At 47.7% G+C, this 25,059-nt stretch overlaps 1 protein-coding gene across 5 annotated transcripts in view; it reads left to right on the top strand.

Moving 5' to 3' along the window:
* Positions 1 to 25,059, top strand: part of ATP6V1A (ATPase H+ transporting V1 subunit A) — a 281,914-nt gene that overhangs the window by 85,584 nt on the left and 171,271 nt on the right. Inside the window, exon 1 of one of the 5 annotated variants that reach the window (XM_085621084.1) lies at positions 12,262 to 12,419. The exons of 2 other annotated variants lie outside the window; for them this stretch is intronic. The gene's annotated coding sequence lies outside the window, so the exon portion shown is untranslated. Of the gene's footprint in view, positions 1 to 12,261; positions 12,420 to 19,993; positions 20,086 to 22,685; positions 22,951 to 25,059 lie in introns of those variants that run through there. 2 more of the 5 variants (XM_085621086.1, XM_085621085.1) reach the window with 2 other exon arrangements.

Genomic DNA, 25,059 nt, shown 5'->3' with positions numbered 1-25,059 from the left:
CACCAACCAGACCACGGACAACATGACGGCCCTCAAACACGCCACCCGCAAACACCACCGACTGATCCGCGCTACGAAGAAAACAGCCTTCAAGGAACGATTGGACAACAACACCCACAACAGTAAGGAACTCTTCAACATCGTCAAAGAGCTCTCCAATCCCGACGCCGGAAACAACGACTTCACCCCCTCACAAGACCTCTGCGACTCCCTCGCAGCCTTCTTCCACGACAAGATCGCCAACATTCACAACAGCTTCGGCCTGCCTACCACGAACCCCACCACCGAATCTACGCCGCCCACCGCCATCCTCCGCACCTGGACCCCGATCAGCACCGAAGAAACCACACGAACGATGAACACCATCCACTCCGGATCCCCTACGGACCCCTGCCCACACCACATCTTCAACACGGCCGACCACATCATCGCGCCCCATCTACGCGACATCATCAACGCCTCCTTCAACGCCGCCACCTTCCCGGAGTGCTGGAAACACGCCGAGATCAGGGCCCTGCTGAAGAAACCAACAGCAGACCCCTCCGACCTCAAGAACTTCCGCCCCATCTCGCTCCTCCCGTTTCCCGCCAAGGTCATCGAGAAGACCGTCAACAGACAGCTTGCAGCCTTCCTCGAGACCAATGGATCCCTCGACCACTCGCAGTCCGGCTTCCGAGCCAACCACAGCACCGAGACCGCACTCATCGCAGCCACAGACGACATCAGATCCCTGTTGAACAAAGGAGAAACTGCGGCCCTCATCCTTCTGGACCTCCGCGGCGTTCGACACTGTCTGCCACCGTACCCTGGTACAGCGCCTGAACAACACCGGTATCCAGGAGAAGGCCCTGGAGTGGATCATCTCATTCCTCGCCGGAAGAACCCAGAGAGTCAGCCTCCCCCCGTTCCGGTCAGCGGCCACCGAAGTCATCTGCGGCGTTCCACAAGGCTCATCGCTCAGCCCCACTCTCTTCAACGTCTACATGAGCCCCCTCGCAGCCATCGTACGCCAACACAACCTCAAGATCATCACCTACGCCGACGACACCCAGCTGATCCTCTCCCTCACCAACGACCCGGACGCTGCAAGAGCCAGCCTACACGAAGGGATGAAGGACGTCGCCGAATGGATGAAGGACAGCCGCCTGAAACTGAACTCGGACAAGACGGAGGTCCTCATCCTGGGATCCTCACCCCTCCGCCTGGGACGACTCCTGGTGGCCCCCTGCCCTGGGAGCCACCCCCAAGCCAACTGACCACGCACGCAACCTGGGCTTCATCCTGGACTCCTCCCTTTCAATGACCAGACAAGTCAACACCGTCTCGTCCTCATGCTTCAACACCCTGCGCATACTCCGAAAGATCTTCCGGTGGATCCCCACCGAGACCAGGAAGACAGTCACCCAGGCCCTCGTCACCAGCCGGCTGGACTACGGGAACGCCCTCTACGCCGGCACCTCCGCCAAACTCCAGAAGAAACTCCAACGGATCCAGAACGCCTCAGCACGACTCGTCCTGGACATCCCCCGACACAGCCACATATCCGGACACCTGAGAGACCCGCACTGGCTCCCCGTCAACAAAAGGATCACGTTCCAACTACTCACCCACGCACACAAGGCCCTCCACGACCTGGGCCCCAAGCTCCTCAACAACCGCCTGACCTTCCACAAGCCCACTCGCCAGCTCCGCTCCGCCAGCCTCTCCGTCGCCGCCGTTCCACGCATCCACAGAGCCTCCGCCGGAGGACGATCCTTCTCCTACCTGGCGGCCAAGACATGGAACTCCCTCCCCATCCACCTCAGGACAACCCAGGATCACCTCGCCTTCAGGAAGCAACTCAAGACCTGGCTGTTCGAGCAGTAATCCCCCCCCCCAGCGCCTTGAGACCCCCTGGGTGAGTAGTGCGCTTTAAAAATGTCTTGATTGATTCTTATTCACAACAGCTCATTCATACACTCATTCATTGGTGGGGCCCATAACACCAACACACTCATCATTCAACCAAACTCACTTGAATCTGTACTCAGGAGAATAAGGCGTGGACATGTGGGTACCTTATTACCTATCAGGATTAAATTGTATTTACATTATATACACCTTCTATATATACATCTTCAGAATCCTGACCTTAACATCAAGGCACTCCACCACTTGGTCGATGGACCAATTAGTTGCACTGGTTGGTGGTGAATTAGAACCTGCTAAATCACAATTAAAGCCTAGGAAACATTTTGTTATTTTCTGTAATTAATTAAAGAACTACAAAACTCACTTCTTATTATTTCAATTTGATTTATCTAATAATAAACTTCTTTATGTTGCATTTCTTCTCTACAGCTCATAATATAATTTTAGTTTTTATTTAAAGAGAAAATCAAGCATTTATTAAATAAACATAGATTTAGAAAGACGTAATCAATTAGTTACCAATTTGCAAATGATGACGACGCCAGATCAAAATTGAATTGTCCGCATTCTCTGGTACAACTCCCAGGACAGGCTGTCCAACCCACGGCAAGGAATCGACCTGTCGGCCGAAATATAGGATGTGATGCAAGTTTCCTCCGAGATCGCCAAATAAACCCAAAGTAAACCAACAAATCACCATCAGCTCAATGCAACCTAACCCCATGAACGATCAAAAGCTATATCTCCCCAATGGCGGATGAGGGCATTTTATACCCTCTTTCCCTCTTACTTCATACTAACATGCAACATTTGGGGGCAGAGAAAATTTTCTGTTTGGACAGTTCGAGGTTATCTGTAGGTTAATAAAAGTTTCTTTGCGCAAAACCGGTTCTTCATGATGACTTGGCATGAGAAAGCATAACTGGTCAAAATGTTATTCTAGCTCCCAGGCGAGAGCCGTGAAAGTAGCACATCAAGGAAAAGATGTCATTGTTTCGCAGGTTCTGTATTGTCCTTTCCGCTGTTCTCACCGTGTCATGTATTTGGCTGGCAGTCAATTTCGATTACTGTCCTTGGTAGGGAACGTAGTGTCAAAAGTTTAAATTATTTGATGATCTTCAGAGCCGTTTGGGCATGCGCATCAATCATTGCTCCCACATGGTGGCCTATATTGATGAGGACGCCATCTTAGGTACTGCGGCCTAGTAGGCCCGAATGCCAACTAAAGCAAAAATAGACATAACAGTAATTAGAATATGTAAATAAAGATGCTAATGTTTAAACCCACACTAATACCAATATATATTAGTATTTACCTAGCTGTGGCAACATGTAAAGCCATAATACTTGCCCCTTTTTATATTTAAAGCACAGACAATCACAAAGCAACATAAATCATGCAATTCTACTATTTCACCACAATCTAAGATTAGTTTGCGTACCATAGTTAATAAATTAATTCTGCCATGCAATTAGCAATTTAGTCCCACGTATCTCGTGTTTATCAAGGTGCAAAAGTTGATCAATAAATTTCACTGCAAACATGTTAATCAAATTAATTTTAGAATGATTACGTATTTAGTCACATGCAAATTAGAGGAGGTATACAACATTTTGTTTTACCTGCTCCATCAAGCCCCACAGAACCGTTCACATGAAATGAGCCCCACAGAACGGTTCACATGGAGGTAGGCCCACAAACCCCCTCACATGAAGGAGCCCCACAGAAACGTTCAAATGGAGGGAGCCCCACAGAACCGCTCACATGGAGGGAGCCCCACTACCCGCTCACATGGAGGAAGCCCCACGACCTGCTCACATGGAGGGAGCCCCACGACCTGCTCACATGGAGGGAGCCCCACGACCCGCTCACATGGAGGGAGCCCCACGGACCCACTTACATGGAGGGAGCCCCACGGACCCACTCGCATGGAGGGAGCCCCACAGACCCGCTCACATGGAGGGAGCCCCACAGAACCGCTCACATGGAGGGAGCCCCACAGAACCGCTCAAATGGAGGTAGCCCCACAGAACCGCTCACATGGAGGGAGCCCCACAGAGGGAGCCCCACAGAACCATTCACATAGAGGGAACCCCACACAGCCGCTCACATGGAGAGAGCCCCACACAACCGCTCACATGGAGGGAGCCCCACACAACCCTCACATGGAGGGAGGCCGAGCCTCTAGGAAACCAAATAGTGTTTGCTAATGTTTTTATTGTTGTGATTTGTGTTTGAGCCTCTAGGGAGACTTGTGTAGTACTGTGCCAAATCTTTACTCGTTTCCACAAACTATTTCTTTAGCCTCTTCTCTGTTATATGCATGCAGCAGTGCTATGCAGAAACTTATGAAGGGAGCACTCATGCTACCAGAGGACACCGTTCACATCGAGTTTTATATAGGCCTTTGATGCTCAGGAAGGCTCCCATGTCAAATCTGGGAACAAATCTCTTAAAATCATCAGTGTTAATCCAGTTGTCTGAAATTGACGAGGAAGGACAGACCACAGTGCCCTATGCCACAACTCCTAACCATGCGTCTAGTACAAATGTTACTTTGAATTACCATTTGGATATGCATGCTTGTAGCTCTGCTATGAGAGTTTGTCCACCTTCCTTCTCCCACCTGTGTTTTCAAAGGAATGCCGCCTGGCAGGCAGGTTTTTACTTTCCTTCAATCCTACCTTTATTGCTACAACATACCTACCCCTGCCTCTGTTTCCTTATAGTGAGCGTGCCTATTACTTTGTTTTCATTCTTACCTAGTCATGTTGTCTGATGTTGCCGCTTTTGTAGCTCCTCCATAAGGGGATGTCATTAGACTGTCTTCCTAGTGTGAAACACTCCTATGGCTACTAAAATCTGCTGCTTCAGCTCTCGGTGTCTATTGACATTCAGTGCCAGAGAGCTAAAGAGTGGACCGGAGCTATGACCTCTAGCATATCTGAATGTCAGAGGGCATCTTGCCCTAACTGCTATGGTGCAGGTTTGCTGTACTTGGTCCCTACATCTTCATTTCTGTAGGTTGGAGGACAGAGATCTCGTTCACTCCTGGTTGGTCTGCTGTTTTTTCTTTTGATTTCCTTCACTGCTCTCTCCATAACGTCTGTATGCCGTTTCTTATTACAGCGAACGTGGTCCTGTACTCTTTCCGTTTACCTGTGGCATTTCTCTCTTCGTTGTTAAGAACAAGTACTGTGTGCATTGATTACTTTCTGTTTGCTATTCTGCATGTTCTATTTATGCCTTGTGTACCCAGGATAAATTGTACTGTGAGGCTTCTCCATGACATCTGCCTGTGTGTTCTCAAAGAGGAAACTCTTTGAGAATGTATCATCAATATATTTGGTAACTGAGGGGGCCTTCTCATAGATGCACTCTGATCAGGCAAATCCTGACCCCGTGCGTCTTGGGGAACTTTCATTTGCATTCAGCAAGAAGTTGCCCTAAGGGCTTGTAGAAAGCTGCTCTCTGTCTCCATTACTGAGGTTCAGAAATGGAGTTTCCTCCATCAAATAACCAATCCACAGAGTGCCTTCTGGACTGGAACACCAAGGGTTGTATTTTCTGAGATTCCCCATTTTGTTTAGCACTTTTGTTCCAAGGTCCCCCTCTCTAAGCAGAGGGAGGTGAAGGCCAGTGACACCCATTGAAATCGTTTTTAACTGTGCTTTTGCTGGGATAAAACATGGCTGCCCCTAAACACTCCCCCGTTCCTTTCTTCAGATAGCATTATCGCGGGGTCCTAGTTCCAGTCAATACTTTTGAAGTGAGCTCACCTCCGACATCAGAAAGAACAGAAAGTAACTCCCTTCCCATGGTCGTATGAGGCTAAGCCTACCTATGAAACTGTACTATTTTTTTCTCATGACTAAGATGAGGATAAAAAGTAAGGATCGCTCCAGGGCTTGGTTCTCCAACGTACACGCCGGGATTCTTCTGTGCCAGCCATGGATGGAAATGATGGTTTAACACTTCAGACCAGAAACCGGGAGGAGATTTTGACTCTTTTCAACTTAATACACGCGACAGGAGAAGCCATTTAGTGTCCGCAGCGGTGAATCGGAAAAACAGTGCTTTTCCTGGGACACAGAGTGCAAGAAAAGAGGTGTGCCTTCTTTTTCTTGGCATGTTTTAAGGGAATTGGGCTTGAAAAGATTACCAGCCCATTTCAAAGCAGAATCCTTTTGGATTGGGGCTGCATGTGCTATAATTGCTGCCGTCTATCCCAGCTCATCAGATTTATTGAAATCTCAGAATGTGCAATGTGATCCTTTACTGCTCATGCTCATTGTAGCTGGTTGAATCGCATGCTCTTTTCCCTATTTGAACGCTGCTGTGTTTCCAAGCAGTTGTTACTTTCCAATTGTGATGGGAAGCGATTGCCAGCCAACAACGTGAAAGGCTCTGCTATACAGTGGGGAAACACACTAATAAAACAAACGTTGTGGATGAAGGCTGTCGCTCAAGCTCCTGCTCTCCTCCCAAAAGGTCTTGAGTAAGAAAGGAAGAGGATTTTGATTCATGGATCAGGAGGCTTATGTAAGAAACTAGCGCCAATATTCAGTCTCCTGTTAATCGTCAAACTTTGCTTCTGAAGATGAAATGGAAATGCCTGGCATAGACTACAGAGGAAAATATGTTGACAAAGCTATAATTCCTGAAATTCTAGTAAGAGTACCACAGACATAGGGTTTCTGGCAGAGAAAATGCCTTCAACTGAACCAGTCCTAAGACAATTTTTGAAAACTCCTTGACCTCCTTTACCTATTAACCAACATGTTTTCGATGTTTTAATGCACAAATGGAAGGATCTGGGTAAAATTTGTATTCCTAGAGTTATGCCCGGATTTTATTTATAGGAGAACATGGATAAGAAGATATCTGAGACAGTGATGGAAAAGAATATCCTCAGGAGACCAAACCGGCAAAAAGATTGACTCGCCAATAAAAAAGAGTTACGCTGGGGCACTTTTGGCCATGAGAATAGGAATCTATGGTGCTTATATCAATCAACCTGTCACTCATTTCTGGCATTAAGAATCTATTTAAAGCAATTCAAGATGGATCTGAATGTACTTATTTGTTAGAGGCGATAGAGAAACAAGCTGAATTCCTTTCTGATATCTCATTTGATGTGGTATGAGCATTTGTGTTGTTTGGAAGGTGCTAACTTTGGAGCAATTAGAGATTTGTTTATTAAAGAATGGTGCACCGATTCCTCACCGAAATCTGCAATATTGCATATGCCTTTTGAAGGAGTACATCGCTTTAGAATGGAACTAGAGGAAAAGCTACATTGTTTATCCAAAGAGAAGAAACAATTTTCCTCGTTTAGGCAATCAGCAGGATCTTCAGCCCGAGCTGCTCAATTTTCATGGAAATCGCCATTTTATCAACTTTTAAAGAGATCGCAGTAAACTTCTTCTGTTTTTTCCCCTCAAGAAGCAAGGAAATGGGAATTACAGAAACTAGTTGGAACATGAAGCTTAACTTTCATCACCAAATAAGAAGTTCGGGTCAGTTAGCATTTCAAGGTGGCACGGAAAAAGTCCACTTCCAATGCTTGGGTGTTAAAAGTAACAAGAAATGGGTACTGCCTCGGGTTTGCTGCAAAATCTTCACAGCCTGGGCCTGTAATATCTCCTTGTCCTTTAAATCGGGTCAAGAAAGAAACCGTGATAATGGCAGTAAAGCTATTAATATTGAAGAAGGCAATTATACCGTACCTGAGGAGGAAAAAGGAGAGGGGTGCTATTCTATAGTATTTCTGGTTCCTAAACCGTCAGGGAGATTTAGACTAATTATCAACTTCAGTAGAGTCAGCAGATGGGAAAGGAAAAGACCCTTAAAAAATAGAGACTCTTCAGCATAGGATTCCTTTGTTCATGAAGGGAGATTTCATGATTTATGCAGAATTGGAAGATATCGACTTACATGTACCCATGACCTCTGAAATTGAGTCTTTGAGCTTGCTACTTTCACTTTCAGGTGTTGTCCTTTGAAAGGAAATCAGCACTGAGAGTATTTACTGGGATGATGCTACCCTTGATGACTTAACTCAATATCGGGGGTTGGAAGATGTTTCCTTAGATAGACAAATGGTCCCTCCATGCATCAACAAAGGAGGAAGCAATGCTGAGGGGGGAAGGTCGTCAGCAGCGTCTTCTGAACCACAGCTTGTTCATCTACGTGCAGAGGTTCCACACAGAACCATCATCGGAGAGAGTTGTTATTGGAGTCCATTTGAAGTCTGATCTGGGAATGGTATTTCACTCAGTAGAGAGAGCACAGAAATTGCGGGAAACCGTTCGCCAGTTGATGTGCACAAACAAGCTTCTGCAAGGTTTTTGCTACAAGTACAGGGATACATGGCCTCCGGTGAGAATGTTGCAGTTTGTCCCGTTTGAACCATTAGATTTATTGCATTTAACATAGTTAACACTGAAAGTATTTTTGGTGACAATCCCTACGGCTAGAAGAATTGGAGATGTGGGAGCTTTATCATGCAAATTTCCATTTTTGTGAATATTGGAAGATGGAATTGTCCTAAAACCCAGTTCCGCTCTTTGTCCAAAAATATCATCCAGGTTTTATTATGTTCAAGAGAATTTGTACCCTACATTTTTCCTAAACCAAGTGCAAAAGAACAAGAATTGTGGCATTTGCTAAATATTAAGAGCGCACTAGTATTGATATGCTTGGAGATCTGATATATTCAGGAAAATGGTTCACTTGTTCGTGACATTTGGTCTTAATGGTCACAGGCAAAAAGTATTAAATATTTCAATAAGTAGATGGATTTGTGCAACTATTTCAATGGCCTACTCTTTAACATATCTGTTCCAGTGGGAATTCAGGGAAGGTCAATAAGAGGCATTTCTGCTTCTTTCACAGAGGTTAAAGATGTTTCCTGGGATTAGATTTGCTGGGACTCAACTTGGTCATCTGCACATACATTTGTTAAACTTTTCAGAATTGAGGGTGTTGGTTTTGGTGAAAGTTTGTTCACAATGTGCTTGATTACATTGTACAGAAATGATTATTCAGAAGTTAAAGGTTGATGGTTCATATGCATTAAACATAAGTTAATTTACTTTATGTTTTGACCTTAAGAATATCCGTGTTTGGTATACTTTAACACTAATAATTGGGACAAGAACGTTGGGATTATGTCCTGGTTGCTTACCTGTAATCTTCATTATCCTTAGTCCATTCCGTCATTGTCACAGTCATTACAACCTGCCCACCCATCCTATTTTTACTGGCCATCAGAGGCTTGATATATACAGAAATGTTCCTGGGTAGGCTTAGTCCTACACGTTTATTGGATGGCCAGAGTTTTAAGTTACTTCCAGTTCTTTCTAATGTCTAGAGTAAGATTACTTCAAAAGTAATGACTCTGACGAGTACATGACAGCCTAAGGATAATGAAGAGTATTAGTAAGTAACCGGACGTTATTTGCATTCAGGAAGAGTTGGAAATATATGGAAAGTTGTACTTGCGTAAGCCTACTACCCTTTCTGAGGTATAAGCCATCAACCAGGACTCTCCAACCTTCTCTATCATGGGATTTTATTTCAATCTGGCTCCAGGTGTGGCCCATCTCCTTCTTTATCCCTTGAGGGTTCTAGGTCAGGGCTTGCCTGGTGGTGTCTGACGCGGTCTCGCGGAGGGTGTGACCTATGCAGCCCCAGTGTCTTTTCATGATTTCTTCGTGGGCAGGGGGTTGGGAAGTCTGCTGTGCTGCCATAGTTTGTTGTTGCTGATGGAGTTTGGCCAGCAGCTTTGGAGGATTTTTCTCAGACAGCTGTTGGAGAAGATATGGACTTTGTTGGTGGTGGTCGCTGTTGTCCTCCAAGTTTCAGCTTCATACAGAAGGACTGATTTTATGTTGGTGTTGAAAAGCCTGATCTTGGTTTGCCACTTTAGGTACTTAGAGCTCAGGATCTTCTTTGGCTGAATGAAGGCAGCCCTTGCTTTCCTGATTCTTGCCTTGATTTCGTCGTCTGTCCAACATTGCTTCTCTATGACCACCTACTGCCCAGGTAGGTGAAGTTCTCAGACTTCCTGTGCATCACCTGCAAGAGTGACTACAACTGTGCTGGCCATGTTAGCCTTCAGGATCTTGGTTTTTCCCCTGGGGGTGTTAAGGCCATGTTGTTCTGATGTGGCTGCCACATTGTCAGTCTAATGGATATGGGAGAGTAGGGCCAGGTCCTCTGCAAAGTCCAGTTCATCGAGCTGCGTCCAAGGTGCCACTGAATCCCATTTCTTTTTCCTGATGTGTAGATCGTCATGATCCACTCTATGGTCAGCAAAAAGAGAAAAGGTGAGAGCAAACAACCCTGGTGGACTCCAATCTTCACTTGGAAGGCTTCCGTGAGTTGTCCTCCATGGACAGTATTGCAGGTCTTTCACTCATAAGAGTTCTTGATGGTTCTTACAGGTTTATCTGGCACACTGTAGTGGAAAGTTGTGAGTTTAGGACTTTTAAGGTTTATGCTCGACTAAAAAGAGAGAGTGGTCTTCAGGTAGGTGAGCTCCTGACTCCAGGTCATTTCAATCAATGTCTCCAGTCCATGGCCTTCCACCTCCAAATCATTGAATTTACTTGTGTCAGTGTAATCGGCTCAATGGAGGCAAAACAAGTCAACAACACCCAGAATGCATTAGGCTACCACGCAAAAGTCCAGGACTGGGAACCTTGTCAATAATGACATGGAGGGAGTGGGACAGCCTATCTCCAGTGAGCAAGTGAAGTCATGTGAAGCTCATAAATCATCTCCTTGGTGGGAAATTGCAGAGAATGTTGGCTGTTGGGGTGAAGTGAAGTCAAAGACGTTACTGTTAGATTTCTTCCTCAATGTTGATTTGCTTCTGAAACATCTAAACCGTTTGGAGCGCAGTGATATTTGTGTGTGCATCTCGTGTGATAGAACATTTCACAAAGTTCATGTAGTGTGTTCCAGATGTGGGGTGGTATCCAGATAACACGATGCTAAAATGTGGCTGCATTGCCACCGCCTTGAGAACATGCTGATAAGGCTTCCTCTAGTCCAAGACAGTAGCCCACTCATCTCCTTTTTACACAGTCCTAACCAACATTTATCACACTTAAATCTGTTTACAGCATATGACAATTGTAGCGTTTTCCATTGGGTTGTTAAACATCAGCTAAAGGAAAAAATTAATTTTCTCAAGAAATAGAAGCATGTAAAAGATGTTGGAAGTAGGAATGAGCAAAGTTTCTCTCTGCACATATTTGTATTGAAAAGTTTGCAAGATTTTTAAAGGTTACAGACTAAAAATGTGACTTATGTAAATGATAAATCTTAGCAAAAACTCACTTTCTGTGTAATTGTCTTTCAAATCGTTTTTTATTCAAGAAAATACTTCCACTAGCAAAGGGTTGCCTAGTTTACAACCATCTTGCCAGTCTGTGCCCTTTGTGGGTAAATCCACAATCTTACAACATATACAAATATTACAGTACAACACAGTATGTTTGTCGTTTTTGCTTCTGATACAAAATGTGTTGAGGTCTTGTGCAACAGTTTAACAAAACCAGTCTTACCATGCTCCACGTACTATTTGAACTCAATGCATAATGTTCTCAAGCACTGAAATGCCAGCTATTTATCCTACTCGAACCTGTAAATGGAAATTTCCACTCTCGCTGTGGCTGCGGTATGCCAACCAAAAATGTATATTAAGGCTTAGGAAGGGGCAGCAGGTGAAGATTAGGTCTGCCAGATTCCTTCTCCACTTCTGTGGAAGTCTTGATTGAAGTGTAAGTGGCAGAGCTTTATTCCATGCTTAACATCCGACCAACCATTTTCTGCTAAAATTGGGAAATGTCAAAGAACATAACCCAGGCGATAAATGAATCCTTTTATGCTAGCAGTGAGAGGTGCTTTTGGGTTACAATACTTGGTGTACCAGTTCTGAATGCTTTTGCTGATGTTGGAGCAGAGCGGACACTGGTGTCGCAAAGAATCCAGAGCCTTCTCTTCTGCATCAGGGGTATACAAAAGTCTGATCTCCCTCTATAAAGTTGCCCTGTGACATCATGTCATTTGGGATGCATCCAGCTAGTAAACTGTACTTTGCATGCTGGAATGTTTACAATGTTAAAAAACAAAACTACAAGTCTCAGATTGCAACATCTTGTTGGTCAGAAAGCCACAAGCCTGCTGGCTGTTTCACATATCACTTGGGCCTCTTGGCAGCTTTTCCAGGCAGTAGTTTTTCTGATTGAGATGCTCACCGTGCGCCCTCTTGGAAAGGGAAGTGCAGCTAGAAGCTGACTGGAAAGGCCAGGCTGAGATGAGTCTCCAGTTTCTGTTCCTCTTCAGGGCACGAGTGATGATGACACATCCTGAGGAAGGTCGGCGGATTCTGCTCAGAATCGGCTGCAGGCCTCAGAGGAGCTTTGGCGCTGGTGGGATCGAGTCCGTCCAGGAGATACTTGAACGGAGGGCTACCGGTCCATACGGACAGCAGGTAATTGGAAGGAGGAAACAAAAGGTTGTTTAATGGAAGGGTGTTACCATGAACTGCATTTATCAGAATACATCTGAGTGAACTGGGTCTTGGGATATCAAGGCAGAGTGCTCCCGTCCTGTTTTTGTTTGATACGGCTGGTTGAGCTGACGAGCTCTGAGTGACGCACCTGTGCTCAAGGAGTGGTTACTGAGACCTAAAAAGACTATTTGAGCAGCATTACCCGCACCTCTAACTGTATGTGTTACTCTCTACGGATGAAGGACAACTATCCTGAAACATGAGCTTATGTCTAGAGATACTCAGCACTGGCTGCACTCACCAAGATGAAACCCAAGGATTGTTTAATGGGAGTGTTACCATGCACTGCATTTCCAGAATGCATCTGAGTGAACTGGGTGCTGGGATGTCAAGGTAGTGTGCTCCTGCCCTGATTTTTAATTGGAAGGAGAGATGTCTGGCAACGCGGACAGTCGCGCAGAGGGCGCGAAGGGCTCTGTTGCTGGGTCAGCCAGGTACAGCGCGAGCTGCTCCTCCTTCAAGTTGCGTTATATCAGCTCCTTGGCGCTAACAATGTTTAAAAAATGATCTGCATTCTCATGAACTTAGCAGTCCAAACCCTTCTAGTTTTAGTGCACCTTTAGAAAAAGGTTAGACACATTCGAACTGAGTTGTACCTGTATTTGCTGTCACTGAATTTAGATTCAAAGGTGAGAAAATATAAGCTTTTGCTGATTTATGCCCCCCCCCCAATTTCTTTTTTACTAGCTTTGACATGAAAGCACAATCTGTGCCAGTAAAATACTAGCCATTAGGCATAGTACCGCCAAGGGCACCCTTCAGTCCCCCATCCCCCAAAATGCATACCCAAATAACACACACATAGACTGTTGAGTTGGGTAAAATTTGCTGCAGGTTTATTACATAATCCAATATGTAATGGGTGGGTTATCTTACGGGCGATCCAAGGGCAGGCAACCAACTGGGCCGCCTGCCCGCCTAATGAGCCGGGCAGCGCGGGAGCGAAACCCGCCATTGCTGCCATCCAGGTGATTATTTTCTAAGATCAAGTGCCGTTGGTAACTTCTACTCATGCCCCCTCTCTCGGGGCGGAGCGTCGCATAGCAAACCCCCCGGTAGTTCAGGCCCACAACCGCCCGCAGGACTAGTGGGGCACCGACACGGCTTCCGGGAACCTCCCCTGAGGCTCCTCGGTTTTGGCTCAGGCACCCCCTATGGTGCCGCGCACCGGCCTGCTTCCAGATCGCCCTGTAACTCCGCCACAGCCCTGGAGGCGGCTCACCGTTGCCGCCAGGGCCCCCCACCAACCGCTATAGTCTTACCTGCAACCTCTCCTGTCTAGAGCTTCCTGCACTTGGATGGAAGAGAACCATCCCCGCTGGTTATAGATGTTTTTTTAAAAAAAAAATGTATTTCAAATTGCCGAGCTGACATACATCATAGTGCGCCTACAACCCTGAGGCCGGCTACTATACCACATCCCATCACAGCAGCCCGACAGCTTATCCCACATCCCGGAGGCCGGGCATCGCTGTACCCCAAGTTAGTCCCGTTGCGTGGTCTTCCCAGTATTATAGTAGTATGTCACACCTTGTGTACACTTCCCCACCGGGGAACAACAGTTTTTGCTACTAATCTATTCAAACTACCCCAACACCCTCCCCATCCCCCCCACCCCCCCAACATCTAGGCGTCCGAACAGATCTCCTCCAATAATGCAAAGCTCAGTTTCTACCAGCTTACGCGGTCTACCCGAGCTCCACCCTCTGCCACTTGCCAGTCCCAGAACACTCCTGCATCGATATCTCCAATCTCCTCGCCCCTCACATCCCACTGCCCCCTGCTTGTAAGTGTATGTCCTGGCTCTCTGCACACAAGTCGGCTCTCCCGTCGACAAACGATCACCCCCCAGGCAGCCTACTGCCCCACCGCTCCCTGGTCCCCCACAGCCCCCGATTCCGTACCCCTCTCCGATGTTCCCTCCTTCCCCCTGAGGCGTTCTGTGTATAGTCCCCAGAAATTTTTCGGTCGACTGCGCGGCGGGAGCAGCTCACTAAATACCTCAGTTTGCGTGCAGCAATATAATACATCCCGGGCCCATTGTGCTACTGTGGGCAATGGCCCCCTCATCCAACACATTGCCACCCTTCTCTTAGCCATTAGCAGACCCATGTCGACCATTTTGCGAACGGTTCTAGGCAACTTCTTAGAATAGCCCAGCAGAGCTACTGCCGGATCCGGATCAAACTCTAGTTCCATCAGTCCCCCCAGTTTGTGGAAAATTGCTAGCCAGAACCTATATACCTCCGGGCACTCCCAGGCCAAATGGATAAAGTCTGCCGTGGCGTGTCTGAATCGCTCGCACACGGCATCCTCTCGCAGTCCGTAACTGTGTAATCTGGCCGGTGTATAATATACTCTATTTATGTACTTAAAATGGAGTAACCTGTGCCTCCCATGCGGCACAGCAATACTGCCACATGGCGTCGTCTATTACCATCCCTAGGTCCTGTTGCCAGGCCAGCCTAGCCTTGGGGTACCAATGTATGCGTTGCTCCATAGTTATCTTATAGAGTCGAGATATTAGCCTGCGAGGGCATTTGTGTTTGATGATATACGTTAATTCCGGCACCTCCGGGGGCTCCGCCATGTCGTCCCCCAGTTGCTGCCGCAGCGCCCCCCTCACTCTATGAAATTGGAAATGCTGCAGCTGCGACGGGGCTTCCGCCCCTGCAGTTACCTCATCCCACGTTATCACTGTGCCATCCACGAACAGGTCTCCCATCGCATGCAAGCTGAGCTCCTGCAGGGCTCGCACCACGCCTTTATCCCTACAGGGAGATAGCCATCGCGCCCATTCCACTGGCATTGCCGGGGAATATAGTAATGCCCCAACCTTGTGCCTCAGTATACTATCCCAAGCGTGCCTCGTGGAGTTCAGGGAGTCCAAATAACCTATGCGGCGGTCGGGTGCTTCAAACAGAATCGCTGGTAACGGGAGGGGGTCAGCAAACAATCTCTCCAGTATGAGATACGGTACCAACTCCTCCCCGTGGATCCAGCTGTGCGCTTGCGCTCCCTGAGCCACCCTTCCATATCCACAGTTCCATATCAGGCGCACCGAGTCCTCCCATGTGGTACGGCAATGTGAGCACCTGCCAGCTGACTCGAGCCTGTTTGCCCGCCCATACCAACTTCAATAGAGACCTACGTAGCCTATCAAAAAAATACCCGTGGTAACACCATAGGGATATTAGTGAACAGGAAAAGGAAGTGAGGGAGCACTACCATTTTCATGATTGATATCCTGCCAACTAAGGAGAGTGGGAGGCCGATCTAAATCTCCACGTCGTCCTCAAGTTTATCTATAGCCCTTCCATAATTTTCCCTCATTAAGATTTCAGCGTCTGTGTGGAGCCGTATACCCAAATATCTGACCGCTTCATCCGACCATTGTAACGGGTACTCCATCTAAAAGGGGGTCGTGGAGGGGGTAAGCGGAAAGGCAATGGACTTATTCCAATTCACCTGCAGGCCCGAAAGGGCACCGAAGTGCACCACTTCTCGCAGCACCGAAGCCAAATTACTCTCTGGGTCCCGCATGTACAGAAGGGTGTCATCTGCATACGTGGACACTACTATTTTATAGGTGGGGAAGTTCACCCCCCTCAGGCCATGGTATTCGCGCAAGACGCAGGCTAACGGTTCGGCCACCAGAGCATAGAGTATCGGCGACAGTGGGCAGCCCTGACGCGTTCCCCTGGAGATGTGAATAGCTTCCGTAACGCGCCCCCCCAGTCGAATCCTTGCGCTTGGCGCCGTGTACAGGACCCCCATCATTCGCAGGAATACCGGGCCCAGGCCCATTTTAGTCAACACCTGACTCATGAAAGGCCATTCAACTGAATCGAACGCCTTCTCCATATCTAGGAACACCGCAAGTGCTTTAGTGTCCCTGCGGACATGCTGCATGGTGCCAAAAACCGTTCGCAGATTGTAGGTTAAATTCCTACCAGGCATGAAGCCCGCCTGCTCCGGAGCCACAAGCTCCGGTGTTCGCAGCGCAAGGCGCGTAGCCAATATTTTCGCGTAGATCTTAGTGTCCACATTTAGTAACGACAGTGGTCTATAGGAGCTGCACTCCTCCGGGGGCTTCCCAGGCTTAGGGATGGCGACCAATAATGCCTCACTCAAGGATTTTGGCATGTGGCCCGTGTCACACATGTCATCAAACAGCTGCGAAAGATGTGGGAGGAGAATATCCGCAAAGTTTTTATAAAAGGCGGCCCTCAGGCCATCCGCCCCAGGTGCACTGTTCGCACGCATGCTCGCCAGAGCTTCAAGGATTTCATCCCTCTGTATGGGGATAGCCAGAAATTCCCTACGGGCATTGGAAAGAAAGGGCACCTTAATGTGATCCAAGTATTCCCGTATCTTTTCATCCATCCCCGTCTGCTGAGAAGCATATAGTGCCGCATAGTATGACCTAAAGCAGGCTGCTATCTCCGCCTCCTCAGTCAGCAGCTCCCCAGCTTCCGATCTGACCTCAGTAATGTTAGCTTTACTCCTTCAAGCCTTGAGTAAATTCGCCAAGACGGAGCCCGGCCTCTCCCCCTCTCCATAAACCCTAGCCGTAGCGTACTTCCCCAAGTGTTTGACCTCCGCATCCGCGGCTCCGCCAATAGAGTCTTCAATTCCTCCGTAGCCCCGCTTCCCTCACCCCCCATGCATCCCTTATTCCTTATGGGAATTATGCCCCTTCAGATCCCTCTGTGATGAAACCCCCTAGGCATCCCAGCTTTGGGAATCTGTCTGGTTTAAGCAGTGCGCACTGTCTGCGGTATGGGTCAAGCATTAAGGATTGACTAAGTGCTACTTCACCCCTCCTGTCATGCTCCCAGGTGGGAGGGTGGCAGGAGGGTGCCCGCCGCCAACCCGGAGCGTCCCCAGCGGAGCCAAATTCCTGCTCCGTTGAAGTTGAGCTTTAGTTACACCCTGGGCGTGCCAAATGTTCTATTGACCTAATGTCCCCTTGTGTTTGACCCGCTGATACCCCAGTTATTGGGACGGCAGCACAATATGTTGGCTGACCGTATCCCCTAAGCGAGGTAAAAGTGTCCGTATCCCAGGTTCCCAGTTTCCTGCCGCTGCAGTACACGACCAGTGGCTCCGCTGGGAGATGCCACCAACCTCAATGGTCCTCCGGACATTAAGAAATGCCCCATTCTCACCTGGGCCTACCTCTGAATGCTAGTAATTCAGATTCAAAGGTGAGAAAATATAAGCTTTTGCTGATTTATGCCCCCCCCCCCATTTCTTTTTTACTAGCTTTGACATGAAAGCACAATCTATGCCAGTAAAATACTAGCCATTAGGCATCCCTTGGCGATCTTGTGTTTCCTGATGCATGCCCGGGGCTGTATCCCTTCTCTTTCTTAGCAGAGCCTCCCGGGGCTGGATCGGGCAAGCTTCTCGCCTGTGCCTCAAGCTCCGATTTAGATCCGGGTTCATTTTTGGAAATTAGCTAAAGCTACATTTATGACTAGGGACCCCAAAAGGTGGAAGTAGGGCCAGTCTCCCTGAACCCGTGGGCCTGTTGCTTAGCGGCCCTTGGATGCTCCCGCGCATCCATTCACCCCTTTCTCTGTAATTCACAGTAGTATTTGTTAAGTGGGCGCCTTCAACGAAGCCACAGTGGAAGACTTGCAAGAACTTGTGTTCATTGAATTTTAATGCAGCGTAGCTAGTGGCGCTGGTGTTTACAGATGCCCCCAGGCAGGCAGGCAGGCAGGCAGGCGGGCTTTCCGCGGTGCGACTGTGGGGTTATTACAATTCACAGCTGGTGCACAGGTTCGGTCCCACTTTCCTTGTGAGCTGATCTCAGTCAGCGAGGCTTTTCACCCCACAAATTACCAATAATTATTGCTCATACTCCGATTACTAATCGAATACCACAAAGTTCTCTGCACTTACTTTTTCATATTAGAATCGAGACTTGCACATCACTTTTATGTTGTTTTGAGAATCAAGTTGCCAGTCTATTAAGTTTGAGGGTCACAAGGGAAAATTGTTTTGAAGTTAACTTGTGAGAAAACTACACACATTCTTTTTCAACGCAAGCTATCATTAGCAAGGATATATTGCCAGTTTGCGGAGATCCACTGTGACCGGGCAGATGCACTCCGGAGAATAATTTGTAATAATTAAAAATTCACTAAATATATGGGTCAAATACCTTGTAAGTACAAATTCTGCATAGGGGCGCTAGACTTAAGTAAACTGTCCATGGCTGCCAAAGCCGACAGAATTCGCCACATAGTGAATATGGGTGCCAGTCTAAAGAGCTGACGCGTCATTGTAGTTATGCAATCGGACCTCGTTGTGAAAGGTTATTTGAAGTTTCTCAGATGTGCAAAGATCTGCTGGTGCTGCTGGGAAACCCAGCGAGACAGCGAAGGGTGTATGTGGAGTCGCACAAGTGTGGTTTCCTGAAAGGCACATTGCAAACCCAGAACCTCAGAGATGCAAAAGAAGACGGGATGACTGGCAGGTCCCGTGGGGGGGGGGGGGGGGGGGGGGGGGGAGCGTTTCCCTTAAAAAAAAAAAAAAAAAAAAAAAGCTGTGAGCCCGTTTGGGTCAGGGTTCATCATTATGCAGCAGTGTTTTGTTTTTTAAGCAGAGGCTCATTAAGAGGTTTTTAAGTTTCAGTCTTACATAGCGACCCTGATTCAACAGACTGAATTAGTAACTTGTTTTTGACTTTGGTGAGGAAAATAAAACTCTAGTGACGAGCTTTAGGAACAATGAAAATGCTTGTATCGTCAATTCGCCCGGAAATAATAGTCTTGGCAACTACCACGCCTTATCTGAATGACTATAATCTCCTGTACCTTGGCCTGCATCAACGCAGCACAGCCCCTTCCATGCAGTCAGGACCATTGATGTCTGGAGAGGGGACGTCAGTCACATCCTCGGTTTTGTTTAAACTTTAGTAGCTGTCCATTAAATAAATAATACGCGTTGTTATCATAGTAACAATCTGCAGAGGCCTGCTGGTTCCCCCACAAACCCTGCTACGGAATGATCCTAGTATTGTTCTATAAGGTGGCTAAAATGTAAAACTTGATGTCATTGGGCAGCATCTGCCATTGTAAGTGAAACAACCTTTGGCAAAGTCAATAGTTCTCCGTTAAAAGCCAAATCTGTTTCTTTTGGAAATGCTTGTTTTCAAATTGCTGCCAAATGTTTTTTTTTTTTTTTGGGCAACTAAACTGTTACCATAGAGTGCGGACACATTCCTGCAGATTTTTTGCTCCAGTGGAAAAAGAGTTGAGGTTTTCGCAGAGTTAAAGACTAGTCATTTCTTTGTCTTGGGATTCTGTAAGGGCTAGGAAGTGATACGTGAATAAAAAAGAATAGGGAATATGTTCTGATTTTTTTTGACATGGCAGTTATGGTTGTTTGCATTCACTGGAACCAAGTTGTACCCGGATGATGAGCCCATAACTAGCGCAAAACTGATCCTGGGTTGCTTGTGTTCCGGCTTAGGGAGGACCTGGCCTGGAAGTTTGGACTGGACTGTTCCCATGAAGAGCAGGACTCAAGACTGATTTGTATATGGCTGGGTCCAAACTGAGGTGGCATGGTGAGCAAATATATGATGGGTTGTTGTGCTACCCTGAGCAATTGCCAGTGGTTAAACTTATTGCAAGCAGCCCCTGTCACCTTTTGTGTGTTTCATGTTTACTTTCATAATTATTTCAAATAGTCTCTGGTTCTTTGAAATTATTGCATTTTTGTATTTACTTTTTAAAGCTCATAATGGAAGTAGAACAGATAAAATACCAGTGTTCATTGATTTGTCCCATTAGTTTGTTCACTAGTTGTGAAAAAGAAAGCACACGGAGCTCTCAAGTTACCTAGATTATGCATACGTTTCCGAGCACAACACAGAGAAAGCCACTGTAGATGTGTTGGACTCCATAAGATGTTGTTTGGATGTCAACACTCCATATATGCTTGTGCCCTTAGACCTGACCGCAGCTTTTGGCACTGTCACATGCTAGACTACTATGAAGGTTGAATGAAATGGGGATATATGGGACCATTTTAGGGTGGTTTCAAGTCATCTTGGAAAATCAATCTCAAGTCATCTTGCTCAGAACTTTTAAGTCTAGAACAGCGATGAGTGACCGGGGGGTTCCTCACGGCCCATGTCTGAGTCCCAACTTGTTCAATAATTGTGTGACCCCACTTGCCAAGGTCATTAAATCCTCGGCTTTGAGATTCTGTCCTATGCTGGCGACACTCAGCTGATTATCTCCTTTGATAAAAATGTGGTTAAAATAAATTGGCACATTTTAAATGGGTTGAAAACGATTGCAGAGTGAATGTCAGACAACTATCTTCAACTAAATAGGGCAAGACAGAGATTATGCTATTTGGGAACGCCCAACAACTTTGGATTCACGACTGGTGGCCGCTCCTGAAGTAGGTTGGGCTCCTTCTCCCTGTCATGTAGTAAAAAAATCTAAGCGTCAGGATAGATTAAGCCCTTACAATGAAGGAGCAGATTTTATCCATAGCAGGTACCTGCGTCTTTTTCTTTGGAAAGCTCTTTATTTTCGTCCGCTAGCAGTTAGGAAACCTTTGGTGCCGGCTCTTATTTTTCCGCAAATATGACATTGCTGTCTAAGGTTTAGGCCATGCAAAACACAGCGGCACAGCTCGTTTGTAATCGTCCCTCAAGAGCTGCTGCTACTCCACTTTTGATATCGCTTAACTGGCTGCCGATCAGAAAGAGAATTGTATTCAAAATTGGGTGTTTAACTTTTAAGGCTTTAATGGGAAAGGGCCTGGCTACTGACGAAATAGGCTTAAACGCCATCATCCATGTTGAACCTGTGCTCTATGGATAAAGCATTGCTTACTATCGGTGCTTGAAATGGAAAAACAGAAGTGCAGGTACTCTAAACCAGAGTACCTGCTTGTTTCTGAGAAGTGCCGGTACTCTCCAATTAAATGTATTATGTCACTGTTGAAAAGTGCCTGTACTCTCCCTCTCAAAATAAAAACGTACCGGTACTCAGTACCGAGCAGTACTGGCCCATTTAAAGCCCTGCTTGCTATCCCCTGCATTTGCCGTTCCAGAGGTGGTGGCAGCTCTTTTTCACATCTGGCTCCCATCTATTGGAATAAGCTGTATTTCCAGACTTGCACGTGTACTGACCACCAATTTTAGAAAATTACTAAATACTGACCTGGTTTAATCACAATTCTCTGTTTGCTGCTATATTTGTCCCCAGTGCCGAGATACCTCTCCAAGGGTGATTTGTGCTGGATAGCAAATTAAAGTAAAATAAGATAACATGACTAGTTGATCCAGTCCAGGTTTTTTGTCATTTTTAACCTGTGATAAAACCAGGACTACAAATCATATATTTAAAAGAATATTTGTGTGGTTGAGTTACTCGCACACGGAACTGGGAGACTTGAGAGCTCTAGTCGCAGATTTGTGTGAGACAAATGCTTCAAAAGTTGCAAGGCATGTGATTCTATGGGGCTGAGGGTTTTGGTGAGCAGGAGTACCCTGACGCCTTTAGATTCCACGATGCTCAGAATGGTTCCTTATGAGCTACAGGTGCACAAACTACTGAGGGCTTGAGCCAAATGTTTGGCTCTGGCTTGGCCCGAGGTGCTCTGGGACTCTTCACCCGAAAGTGCGCCGAGCCGAGAAGTCACCCCTTGTGCCTGCCCTCCCACGCGCTATCACAGCGTTTCCAGGGGTTTTCCAACCCTCAGGTGCAGGAGGATAGGGACTTTCCTGGCCGCTGGCAACTCGAGTTTTCACAATCAAAACGCAGTAAGCTTGTGCGCACTGGTCAGTTGCTCCTCTATTGTATGCAGGGTCGGGGGTTCACGAGAGGGGGGCTGAAATGAAAATTTTTAGCACTCATGTAGTCAGAAGATACTGACCGGAGGGGTTCGCGCTAAACTGGGAGCTCAGGGCAGTGGGGAGAAAGGTGGAGGAGCACAGAGAGGGAAAGAAATGAGAGGGGGCAGACGAGAAAGAATGCGAGGGAGTGAAGAGAGAGAAAGTGAAGGCAGAACGAGACTGAGAGAAAAGACAGCAGGGAGCGAGCAGAAGCGAGAAAGATGATGAGGCAGCTAGCGAGCTGGACTGAAAATGTGAGTGTTCACATGCCGTCTTTTCACGCTCGGCTGGCTCTTGGCATCCAGTCAGGCGTTGGCCCCCCTGCTCGACTCTTCGCATGTGGTAGCTAGCCCCCGTCCCGCCCTCCTCTGCCCCGAGGCCGGGAAGCAGCGGCTGGTAGACCCTCTGGGCGAGGAGGGCGGCTGGCTCACGCAGTCAGGTGACCGCCCCGCGCGCCTCGGCGCAGCCAGGAATGTGTCGTCCTGCTGCAGAGCCGAGCATCTCTGAGGCGGGGAGGATGCGCGGCCTCGGAGCCTCCTGACCGAGGGCCACTCCTCCGACGGACGCCTCACACAGGTAGGGGGCATGTGACGACGCACCGCCTGCATGCGCCTCACCTCACACAGGTAGGGGAGCATGTGACATGGCGCATGCCTGCATGTTCAGTGTGTCCGGACGGCTCTGTCAGGGCTCTCTCAGGCGGGGAAAATGCGCGGTCTGCTTCCAGCCTCCTGACCGAGGGCCGCTCCTTCGACGGACGCCTCACCTCCCACAGGTAGGGAGCATGTGACCTGACGCACCGCCTGCATGCGCCTCACCTCACACAGGTAGGGGAGCACGCGACGCAGTGCCTGCATGCACCTCACATAGGAGGGTGAGCATGTGACGCGACGCAGTGCCTGCATGCACCTCACCTCACACAGGTAGGGAGCATGTGACGCACCGCCTGCATGCGCCTCACCTCGCACAGGTAGGGGAGCATGTGACATGACGCACCGCCTGCATGCGCCTCACCTCACACAGGTAGGGGAGCCCGCGACGCAGTGCCTGCATGCACCTCACATAGGAGGGGGAGCATGTGAGGCGACGCAGTGCCTGCATGTTCAGTGTGTACGGCTGTGTTCGGGCTCCCTCCGGGCACGACCTTCATCGCAGTGAAGGGCACTGTGGGCTATGGCGTTCCGGTCACAGTCTTCCCGGGATGACGCACGAGGAGCTAAAGGGCACTGTGGTCTGCCTGTCACGGCCCACACAGGGCCACGCGCCCCAGAAGCAGGAGGCAGTATGGGGCATTGTGAGCCGCAGTCTGCCGGTCACGGCCACCACGCAGTGACTAGCAGCACGAGGCGCTATGTGGCACTGTGCTGTGGTCTGCCGGTCACGGTCCGCACGAGAGACTATAGCATTGTGAGCTGTAGTCTGCCTGTCACGCACGGCCACCGCGGGGTGACTGGCAGCATAAGACACTCGCTACTGTGTGCTGTGGTCTGCCGGTCATGGCCCGCGCGGGTGTCCAGGAACACGAGGCGCTATATCTATGCCACTGTGTCCTATGGTCGCGCGGGGTGACCCAGTGACCGTGCACACTGATCAGCGACACTTTGAGCCCCGGCTGTTCTTTATCCAGATGTCACAGTGAGTTGTACGCCTAGGTGTCATGGGTTGTAGAGGTCAGGGTTTCGTCTTTTAGAGTGCGAATAAAGCTGTTTTTGAACACAAAATTCAGTATTGTTAATAGCGGGGTGTCCTCTGCAGGGCCGAGTGCTGGACCCAAGAAAGGGGTCCTGAATACATTGCTGCTTTTATTGTCAGCCAGTTATATTTTTTTTTATACCGCTCGAAATATCATTGAGTAATTTATTTAGCAGTGTGTATTTCTGAACCGTACCGATACTCGTCCGTTTTTAGACCTTTTTACTCTGACTTGTTATCAACAACCGAATACGGAGTATTGACCGAGAAAATGAATCGATTTTTTTAGTTATGTGTGGTTAAATATTTCAACGCTAACACCTGATCCCGCACCGGGTAATTGCCGCTGCTCCAAAACGTCAACGTGTACCACAGACCAGACACCTAAAAACCCCAAAGGAGACACAAAACTGAATGAAATGTGCTGCTGGGTGGGCGTCAGGCAACAGACTGGGTGAATTAAAAAAATAAAATAATTTATATTGCATTGGACATGAAGTTTGTCTGATTTACAGAGTTATTACATTTGCCATACATTCATTAAACTTTGTGTCAGGAGAAGGCAACCGATTGTGGCTGTATACCCATGTACGTTGGGGGTCCCCCGGCACCTCCCGGCTTCTGGGTAAGACCAGGCGCTTGGCCTAATAGGGATCTGGTATTTGACAATAATGGATCCTTGTAACTCACACAGAGTATAGAGTAGCAGGGTGGCTAAAAAGGAAAGAAGAATGTGGCAAGTGTGGACACAAGTATATGGACGAAATCTCTCACTCACCCGAGGGTGACCTGCTTCATCATTGGGTTCCTCCAACACACTGGGACGGCAAGGTACCCAGTGTGGGCTACAAACTTCCCCTCTGGGAAGGAGTGGGAGTATTTTTAGAAAGCACGTCAGTCTATGAATACCTGAGTGACATTTTTTATTTTTTATTTTGTATTTAATCCCTACGTTGGGTAATTATGGCTGTAAACAGATGTCTATAATAGGGC

The sequence above is a fragment of the Triturus cristatus genome, chromosome 8, assembly GCF_964204655.1.
Source record: "Triturus cristatus chromosome 8, aTriCri1.1, whole genome shotgun sequence".
NCBI classification, from domain to species: domain Eukaryota; kingdom Metazoa; phylum Chordata; class Amphibia; order Caudata; family Salamandridae; genus Triturus; species Triturus cristatus.
Note: the sequence above shows the minus strand (reverse complement) of the source record. Positions and strands in the feature narration are given on the sequence as shown.